Source organism: Cyanistes caeruleus, unplaced genomic scaffold (assembly GCF_971803275.1).
Source record: "Cyanistes caeruleus unplaced genomic scaffold, bCyaCae1.hap1.1 HAP1_SCAFFOLD_128, whole genome shotgun sequence".
Taxonomy (NCBI): domain Eukaryota; kingdom Metazoa; phylum Chordata; class Aves; order Passeriformes; family Paridae; genus Cyanistes; species Cyanistes caeruleus.
In genome coordinates, this window is record NW_028255925.1 from 125,504 (window position 1) to 136,652 (window position 11,149).

At 40.8% G+C, this 11,149-nt stretch overlaps 1 long non-coding RNA gene across 1 annotated transcript; it reads left to right on the forward strand.

The window, feature by feature from the left end:
• Nucleotides 1-6,976: 6,976 nt before the first annotated feature.
• Nucleotides 6,977-8,092, forward strand: LOC147646052 (uncharacterized). The gene is made up of 2 exons (XR_015281993.1): nt 6,977-7,286; nt 7,606-8,092. It is a non-coding gene; the product is annotated as an uncharacterized LOC147646052 (long non-coding RNA).
• The last annotated feature ends 3,057 nt before the right edge of the window (nt 8,093-11,149 follow it).

An 11,149-nucleotide genomic window follows, 5' to 3' on the forward strand; every position in this document is an offset into this window, starting at 1 on the left:
CAAAATTCCACAAAAATCCAACATAATTCCAGAAACAACCCCAAAAAATTCCCGAAATCTTCTCAAAACCCTACCATATTCTAGAAACATCCCACAAAATCTTGAGAACTTTCCACACAATCTAAGAAAAATCCAGCAAAATTCTTCATGTCTAGTCAATATCCCCAAAAATTTTACAAAATTCCCAAAAAATTCCCAAAATCTTCTCAAAACCCTAACAAATTCCAGAAACATCCCACAAAATCTTGACAACTTTCCACACAATCCAGGAAAAATCCCGCAAAATTCTCCATGTCTTGTCAAAATACCTGAAAATTCCACAAAAATCCCACAAAATTCCAGAAACATCCCACAAAATTCTATGAATCTTCTCAAAACCCGACCAAATTCCAGAAATATGCAACAAAATTGTGTCAAGTTTACCCACAATCTAGGAAAAATCCATCAAAATTCTTCAAGTAAATTCAATATCCCACAAAATTCCAGAAACATCAAACAAAATTCTTGAAATCTTTTCAAAACCCTAACAAATTCCAGAAACATCCCACAAAATCTTGACAACTTTCCACACAATCCAGGAAAAATCCATCAAAATTCTTCAAGTCCCCTCAATATCACACAAAATTCCACAAAATCACACAAAATTCCAGAAACATCCCACAAAATTACAGAAATCTTCTCAAAACCCTTCCAAATTCCAGAAACATCCCACAAAATCTTGACAACTTTACACATTATCTCGGAAAAATCCCTCAAAATTTTTCATGTCTCCTCAAAATCCCTCAAAATTCCACAAAATTACATGAAATTCCAGAAAGATCCCACAAAATTCCCAAAATTTTCTCAAAACGCTACCAAATTCAAGAAACATCCCACAAAATCTTAACAACTTTCCCCACAATCTAGGAAAAATCCATCAAAATTCTTCATGTCTACTGACAATCCCACAAAATTCCACAAAAATCCCTCAACATTCCAGAAACATTGCACAAAATTCCCCAAATCTTCTCAAAACCCTACCAAATTCCAGAAACATTGCACAAAATTCCCCAAATCTTCCCAAAACCCTACCAAATTCCAGAAACATTGCACAAAATTCCCAAAATCTTCCCAAAACCCTACCAAATTCCAGAAACATCCCACAAAATTCGAGAAATCTTCTCAAAACTTTTCGAAATTCCAGAAACATCCTACAAAATCTTGAGAACTTTCCACAAAATATCGGAAAAAACCCTCAAAATTCTTCATGTCTCCTCAATATCCCACAAAATTCCAGAAACATCCCTCAAAATCTTGACAACTTTCCACACAATCTAGGAAAAATCCATCAAGATGCCTTAAAATTCCACAAAGATCCCACAAAATTCCAGAAACATCCCACAAAATCTTGACAATTTTCCACACAGTCTAGGAAAAATCCATCAAAATTCTTCATGTCTCCTCAAAATCCCTCAAAATTCCACAAAGATCCCACAAAATTCCAGAAACATCCCACAAAATTCTATGAATCTTCTCAAAACCCTACCATATTAAATAAACATCCCACAAAATCTCGACAACTTTCCACACAATCTAGGAAAAATCTCACAAAATTCATTATGTCTACTCCATATCCAAAAAAATTCCACAAAATTCCCGAAACATCCCACAAAATTGCCAAAATTTTCTCAAAACCCTTCGAAATTCCAGTAACATCCCGCAAAACCTTGACAACTTTCCACGCAATCTAGGAAAAATCAATCAAAATTCTTCATGTCTCATCATTATCCCTCAAAACTCCACAAAATTCCCACAAAATTCCAGAAAAATCCCGCAAAATTCCTGAAATCTTCTCAAAACCCTAACAAATTCCAGAAACATCCCACAAAATCTTGACAACTTTCCACATAATCTCAGAAAAATCCCTCAAAATTCTTCAGGTCGCCTCAAAATTCATCAAAATTCCACAAAAATCCCTCCAAATTTCAGATACATCCCACAAAATCTTGACAACTTCCCCCACAAATTAAAAAAAATGCATCCAAATTCATCAAGTCATGTCAATATTTCACAAAATTCTACAGAAATCCCACAGAATTCCAGAAACATCCCACAAAATCTCCACAAATTGACACAAAAGAAGAAAAATCCCTCAAAATTGTTCAAGTCTCCTCAGTATCCCAGATCATTGCAAAGAAATGCCACTAAATTTCAGGAAAATCTTGCAAAATTATTAAAATTTTTTCAAATACCCACAAAAATCCCACAAAATTTCTCAAACATCCCACAGATTGCGATAAACCTTGTGAAAATGCAACAAAATTCCAGAAACATCACACAAAATTCCCAAAATCTTCTCAAAACCCTAACAAATTCCAGAAACATCCCTCAAAATTCCCAAAATCTTCTCAAAACTCTTCGAAATTCCAGTAACATCCTACAAAATCTTGACAATTTTCCACACAATCTCAGAAAAATCCATCAAAATTCTTAATGTCTCCTCAAAATCCCTCAAAATTACACAAAGATTCCACAAAATTCCAGAAACATCCCACAAAATTCTATGAATCGTCTCAAAACCCAAACAAATTCTAGAAACATCCCACAAAATCTCTACAACTTTCCACACAATCTAGGAAAAATCTCACAAAATTCCTTATGTCTACTCCATATCCAAAAAAATTCCACAAAATTCCCGAAACCTCCCACATAATTCACAAAATCCTCTCGAAACCCTAACAAATTCCAGAAACATCCCACAAAATCTCGACAACTTTCCACACAATCTAGTAAAAATCCGTCAAAATTCTTCATGTCTCCTCAATATCCCACAAAATTCCTAAAATATCCCCCTAAATTCTCAAAATCTTCTCAAAACCCTACCAAATTCGAGAAACATCCCACAAAATCTTGACAACTTTCCACACAATCTAGGAAAAATCCCACAAAATTCTTCATGTCTTCTCAAAATTCCCAAATAATTCCAGAAATATCCGACAAAATTCCCAAAATCTTCTCAAAACCCTACCAGCTTCCAGAAACATCCCACAAAATCTTGACAACTTTCCACACAATCCAGGAAAAATCCATCAAAATTTTTCATGTCTCCACAATATCTAAAAAAATTCCAAAAACACCCCATAAAATCCCCGAAATCTTCTCAAACCCCTACCAAATTCCAGAAACATCCCAAAAAATTCCACAAATCTTCTCAAAACCCTACCAAATTTTAGAAACATCCCACAAAATTCACTAAATCTTCTCAAAACCCTTCGAAGTTCCCGTAATAGCGCACAAAATCTTGAGAACTTTCCACACAATCTAGGAAAAATCCATCAAAATTCTTCTTGTCTCCTCAAAATCCCACAAAATCCACAAAAATCACACAAAATTCCCAAAATCTTCTCAAAACCCTACCAAACTCCAGAAACATCCAACAAAATTCCAAAACTCTTCTCAAATCCCTTTGAAATTCTAGTAACATCCCACAAAATCTCTATAACTGTCCTCACAATCTCGGAAAAATCCCTCAAAATTCTTCATGTCTCCTCAATATCTCAAAAAATTCCAGAAACATCCCACAAAATCCCCGAAATCTTCTGAAAATCTTTCCAAATTCCAGAAACATCCCACAAAATTCTCTAAATCTTCTCTAAACCCTACCAAATTCCAGAAACATCTAACAAAATCTTGAGAACTTTTCACACTCTCTTGGAAATATCCCTCAAAATTCTTCATGTGTCCTCAATATCCCTCAAAATTCCCAAAAATTCCCACAAAATTCTTGAAACTTCCCACAAAATTCCCGAAATCTTCTCAAAACCCTATCAAATTCCAAAATCATACCACAAAATCTTGACAACATTCCACACAATCTAGCAAAAATCCATCATAATTCATGTCTCCTCAATATCCCAAAAAATTCTAGAAAATTCCCAAAAAATTCCCAAAATCTTCTCAGAATCCTAACAAATTCCAAAAACATTCCACAAAATTTGGACATCTTTCCACACAATTTAAGAAAAATCCCTCAAAATTCTTCATATCTCTTCAATATCCCCAAAGAATATTCCACAAAATTCCCGCAAAATTCCTGAAATATCCCATAAAACTCGCGAAATCTTCTCAAAACTCTTCGAAATTTCAGTAACATCCCACAAAATCTTGACAACTTTCCACACAATCTACGAAAAATCCGTCAAAACTCTTCATGTCTCCTTAAAAATCCCTCAAAATTCTAAAAAAACCCTAAGAAATTCTGGAAAAATCCCTTAAATATTCCCAAAATCTTCTCAAAACCCTACCAAATTCCAGAAACATCCCACAAAATCTTGACAATTTTCCACACAGTCTAGGAAAAAGCCATCAAAATTCTTCATGTCTCCTCAACATCCCACAAAATTCCACAAAATCACACGAAATTCCAGAAACGTCCCACAAAATTACAGAAATCTTCTCCAAACCCTTCCAAATTCCAGAAACATCCCGCAAAATCTTGACAACTTTCCACACAATCTCAGAAAAATCCATCAAAACTCCAATTTCACAGGCCTATTTAACATTTGATCCATCAAAATCAGTCCTTTGCTTTGTATTTTGGGAACTTGTTCATCTTGGGGAATTTGCCATCTTCTCAGGGTATTGAAGGTCCATCAAATGCTGCAGGTTTCATTCTTCCTTTAATACGGTCTATGTGCTGGAGTTTGACTCTTAAGCAGAGCTAATTGTTTATTTTGCAGCCTAGCAGATCTACTGTGGGGCTGTGGGCAGGTCAATTCACTTGAGAACGATGGGTAAATCAGTTCCTGGGAAGATGTGCACTGCCTGGCCCCGATGCTTCAGCATGCTTGAGGTCAGCTTGGCTGTCTCCGACTGTCTAATAATAATGCAGAATAATGGAATTAAGTATTCATTTTAATTGCTGATCAATAAGATTTGTTTTCAGCTAAGCCTGCGTGCTAATTTCTAAACCACTACAGTCTGTTTCATCAATGACCTTCCTGATTTTTGCTTTCTAGTTTCTGCCGATCTTATTTTCTCGCCTGTCCCTGGGAGAGGAAGGGATGATGGCTGTAGGTTTGGCAGTCAGCGAGGGCCTGACCACCACTACAGTTCTGGACACTCAGCCTTGGAGATGTGATCAGGAAACTGCTCTTAGTTCCCAGTTTTGTATTGCAAAGACTGACCATGCTGCCAGCACTGTGTTTTATGAGTGAATTTCCATTTGGTCAAACTCCAAAGCAGCCTTAATTTTAAGGTGGATTTCATTGTGGATGAGGCTGTGAAGAATATGGTGTTTATACTCCCATCCTACCGGCAGTACAGTAGAACAACTCCTAACTGATTTGGTAATAAAGACCTAGTTTTTCTTCACTAAACCTGCCCTAGCAAAATTCATAAGCTGGTGATAGCTATCTCTGGCGTGGAAAATCTTTATTGAGTTTATTGACAATTTAATATATGTTGTCAAGCTTTGTTGTTTAGTTTCTGTTTATCCAGAGACACCTGGGGCTACCTTTGCTTCCTAAGGGATTAAACTAGCAAGCACTTAGAATTAGATTTTGGGAAGATGGGTGCAGGAGACTTGGTAATTCACTTCAGGAAAACATAATAATGATGAACATTTCAGATGGAAATGATAGTACTTGACATACTATGTGAAATGCTTTTAAGTTATTTTTTAGTTTTTCTTTAATTTTTAATCCTGGATAAATTAAATGAGGCTTTTGGGGAAAGCATGAGCTGGAATTTATATTGTATTTATATTGCCCCGCCGTCACCGAGGACAGGGCTGTCCAAAGAAGTTGATGCAGCTGCTGAGGCAGAACCGTGACCTGATGCGGCTGCACCTTCGTTACTGCTCTCAGCCGAGGCCAAGAACCAAGTCAGCGGCAAAAGTGGGCATTGGGAGGAGACTCCGCATCTCCCCTCAGTTCTGACCTCCAGAGCATCAAATCAGCTCTTTGACTCACAGCTCACCACAGACCTCGAAACAGGAGGCAAAGATCTACACCAGTTGGCCTTTCATAGCTTCTCACCCATCTATTACCTTTCTGTGGCTAGCTTCAGAAAATGGGGGGGAAGCCATTCCAAAGAACACGACCAAGGAAATCACACAGCACTCGGGACTTTTTCCAGACATCAAATTTTTAATGGATGATGTGAAGTAACACAGAAGCAATTCCTGTCCACAGAAAAAAAATTTCAAATGTTTTTGTCTCAAAGACAATCACTGGATGTTGAAAATTTCTGCTGCTGAAAGTTACATTAGGTCCTCAATGCTGAACAATCAATATCCCCACAATCTAAACTGTGAAATTACCACCTCGGCAAGGAGAAAATTTTCAGGATTTGCAACTCATCTCAAAACCTCAGTAGAACTGAACCAGCAGAATTTCCCTGTGATGCCATTGTGTTCTGGAACCCCTCAAATACTCACTAAAACAGACTTTACTTTCAGTAGGACAGCTGTTGATGAAAATCTGCGGTAAAACCTATGGGAAGTGGCCATGTGCACGCATCTTCCTTCCCACAGCAGGCACAATCAAATCCTCCTTTGAATGGCCTCAAGGTTGAGCAGCACTCATTGGCACAGCCTCTTCTCCCACAGACAGGCCAGTGAGCAACACGGCAGCGCCAGCCAGATGGGCAAGGACAAGAGAGAGCAGATGTCAACAAGGCTTTGAAGCTGTGCCAAGGGAGGTTTACGCTGGGCATTGGCAAGAACTTGTGCCCAGAAAGGGCCATTAGATCCTGCAATGGCCTGACAGGGGGCTGCTGGAGTCATCCTTGTGGCAGGTGGGCAAGGCAAGCCAGGCCGCAGCGCTCGGGCCCCGCTCTGCTGGCCATGCTTGCCGCCATGGCTCACAGGTTGGACTCAACATTCTCTCAGGGCTCTCTGAGGCCAGGGCGTTCTGTGCTTCTGTGACATCACAGCCTCTGGCGACGGCACGGTGCCTGGCAACTGTCGCCAGCTGTTGCTGCGCCCCAGAGCCCAGGCAGACCTGCTTGCAGAGAGACGCCCAGAGCCTCTGTGCTGCCGGCAGAGCTCTATGGCTGCTCACGGCTCTTCCTCGCTGCTGCAGCTTTACGTGCTGCTGCTCTTGGCCCATCCCCTCGACCCTTCCAGCAAACTTGAGCAGAGCACGGATGCCTCTCCTATCCTTCCGGAGGATTTCTACCCGGAGGAGACGGACCCTGAGCAGATCCTGTGGGTGTCCTGGGCAGTCCTGCTGGTTGGCGTGCTCATCATAGGCATGGCCATGGGATGGGCCCTTGAGAGAAGATTTCAGAGATGCTGGGGAGAGGTGAGGCGGGGCTGGGGGGGTCAGGGAGGAGGGATGGGGCAGACCTTGAGGGCCTCTTGGGCACCCTTTGGCCAATGCCCTGCGGCAGAAGGGGCCTGAGCTCCTGGCTGGGGAATCCGGCCCAGGGGCTGAGCCCCATGGACAGCACCAAGCAGAGGCGGCCAGAGCTCTGCCTCCTGCAGCCTCTTCCCCGGGGCAGCCCAGCCCAACTGAGCCCGAGTCTCTGTCTCCGAGGCCAAAGGCAGCCCCACTTTGTGGGTGCCGGCCCCGCTCTGCCCCTCTGCCTCTTCCATGGGGATCCCTGCGCTTTGCCTTGCAGCGGAATCTCCAGAGCCCTTCAGGCCGTGCAGAGCCCCGCCGCCATCGAAGACACGGCTGTCCAAAGAAGTTGATGCAGCTGCTGAGGCACAACCGTGACTTGATGCGGTTGTGCCTTCGCTCTCAGCCGAGACCAACAACCAAGACAGCGGCAAAAGTGGGCATTGGCAGGAGACTCCGCACCTCCCCGCAGCTCTGACCTCCAGCGTGGCACTCCGAATTCAGAACCTTACGGGGAATGTGTGACCAGTGCCCAGCCCAGGCACTGCGACGTTCCCCGTCTTAGAAGTTAGCCACACCCCTATTGTTAGTTGTAGGATTCCCCACCACGTTTCCCCCAAGAAGTTGACCTTTCCCTTAGTGTTCAGTTCTAAACAGTTGAAGTATTGAAGTATTTTAGGCTTAAGATTCTTACCCCATAGTCTTCAAGTAACGTTGTAGTGTAGATTTTAGAAGTAGTCAAGTGAATAAAGTTCACGTTTTCTACATGTTGCTGTGTCATTTTCTTGATGTTGCACCTGAGACCTGGGGACTCCTTGAGAGATGGGTTTGCATGGCAGCTCCAGACTGCCTGCAATGGAGAGCCCAAGTGCCCCAGCAGGGTTTGCAAGAGTATGGAGGGCAGCGGGAAAGAAGAAGATGGTGGAAAATGTGGAGGGAGCTGGATAAATAAATGCTTGCCATTGCCTTAGCAGAAAAAAACCCCATCAAAAACAACCCACCCTCAAAACAAAGCAATGAAAATAGTTTGCCTCTGAATGAAAAGAACTTCAATTAACTATATGATGTCTGCTTTTGGTTCAGCATTCATCAATCTGAATTTGAATATGCATAGGGTAATTCAAGGTAACTGAAGCTTAAAGATCATGTCTATTTACTTGTGCATAGCCTATACTGAAGCACATTAGAAAGCCGTGTTTTGCTTCAAATCTGCGCAGTATTAACTTCATTCCCTCTTATACTCACTGGGTAATTAAATACATGAAGAAACTGATTTATTTTTTTTTTTATTAAGAATGCATTATAAATTAGGAAGGCATGGCTTTAGCAGAGTCTGCTGATACCAACATTACTCAGCTAAGTTGAAAGTATTAACACAAGAACTTGATGACAGAAGCAATGTTCATCAGAGCCTCAACAATAAAGTTGCAGTTCCAAGTTTTTCAGATGTCCTACACTTGCTAAGGCATCTCCAGAAAGAAGAGTCACCAGAAAATAGCAGAGGAAATTTGAAACCCATTTCTCTTTTGTTTTTTTTTTTTCCTGAACATTCTTGTGGGCAACAGAAAACTCCTAATATGTGGAATGAAACGTAGTTTTTTTGCCAGAGTCATGAGTCATCCCCTCAGTTCCAACCTGATCCAATGGTCACTTGAATCTTGGAAAGGGTCAAATCAGCAATATGAAATTTCAATTGTATTCATGAAAGTAGCTTTTTTTTCTCCATTCCCCTCCCTCTCCCAAATATATCAACACCAAGTGAGAAAGGCTCGATTTGAAAGATAATTATTACAGAATTAAACATGGACATAGCTAGTTTGCTACAAGTTCCAGCAGATAGAGAAACGAGAGCAGAATCAGAGGTTATCAAACTCAATATAAAATCCAGCTCATGCTTTCCCTAAAAGCCTCATTTAATTTATCCAGGATTAAAAATTAAAGAAAAATGAAAAAATCATATAAAAGCATTTCACATAGTATGTCAAATACTATCATTTCCATCTGAAATGTTCATCATTATTATGTTTTCCCATAGTAAATTACAAAGTCTCCTGCACCCATCTTCCCAATATCTGATTCTAAGTGCTTGCTAGTTTAATCCCTTAGGAAGCAAAAGTAGCCCCAGGTGTCTCTGGACAAACAGAAACTAAACAACAAAGCTTGACAACGTATATTAAATTGTCAATAAACTCAATAAAGATTTTCCACGCCAGAGATAGCTATCACCAGCTTATGAATTTTGCTAGGGCAGGTTTAGTGAAGAAAAACTAGGTCTTTATTACCAAATCAGTTAGGAGTTGTTCTACTGTACTGCCGGTAGGATGGGAGTATAAACACCATATTCTTCACAGCCTCATCCACAAAGAATTCCACCTTAAAATTAAGGCTGCTTTGGAGTTTGACCAAATGAAAATTCACTCATAAAACACAGTGCTGGCAGCATGGTCAGTCTTTGCAATACAAAACTGGGAACTAACAGCCGATTCCTGATCACATCTCCAAGGCTGAGTGTCCAGAACTGTAGTGGTGGCCAGGCCCTCGCTGACTGCCAAACCTACAGCCATCATCCCTTCCTCTCCCAGGGACAGGCGAGAAAATAAGATCGGCAGAAACTAGAAAGCTTAAGCTAAAATCAAGAAGGTCATTGATGAAACAGACTGTAGTGGTTTAGAAACTAGCACGCAGACTTAGCTGAAAACAAATCTTATTGATCATCAATTAAAATGAATACTTAATTCCATTATTCTGCATTAGTATTAGACAGTCGGAGACAGCCAAGCTGACCTCAAGCATGCTGAAGCATCGGGGCCAGGCAGTGCACATCTTCCCAGGAGCTGATTTACCCATCGTTCTCAAGTGAATTGACCTGCCCACAGCCCCACAGTAGAACTGCTAGGCTGCAAAATAAACAATTAGCTCTGCTTAAGAGTCAAACTCCAGCACATAGACCGTATTAAAGGAAGAATGAAACCTGCAGCATTTGATGGACCTTCAATACCCTGAGAAGATGGCAAATTCCCCAAGATGAACAAGTTTCCAAAACACAAATCAAAGGACGGATTTTGATGGATAAAATGTTAAATAGGCCTGTGAAGCTGGAGTTGTTAGGTTGCACATGAAAGAAGGGAAAAAAACCACACCCCAACCCTCAAATGCAATTTTAGATCCCTCTTGGAAAATTTGCTTTAAAAAGAGAGGAATAGATACAATCTTCCCCTCACCTGGAGATTTTAATGAATTCAAGCCATTTCAAATCTGTCAAGAAAGCCCTACCACAGTCCCCATCAAACAACATTTTCTTTCATTTTTTTCTTCTCATTACTACTTCAGAGCAGTCTAAACAACAGCAAATAAGGAAATTCAAGTTGCAATTCAAACACTGAGCTCTGGAGTCCTACATTGCCTTCAAACACCTGTATGAAACACTAACTTCATGCTTAATGCTCTCCAATACATAGAAGCCATTTATTTGCATATCCTTTGGCTGCTAAAGCTGTAACTTGCATTTCTATCAGCAGATGGGCCTGATTCTCACCTTCCCCTGATACACATGAGCAGTGTGGGCCCTGACTTTCTGGGCAGCTCACACTTCCTTGATTCAAACTCTTGACTTTGCTCTCTGTAACACGGCCCTTCCTGAATCCAGCCTAAGGTACGAAGCAGCCACACACCTTCTGAAGTTTCCATTATTGATATCTGCCTCTCCCCATTAGAATGCTTTGCAAAAACAATTAAGATCCAATGTTGCCCGTGTCTGCTGCAAGGAGGGGCTCTCTGGCTTTTTTACTCCTATTTTTAGAACATTCTCTTTCTAAGGTCATGAC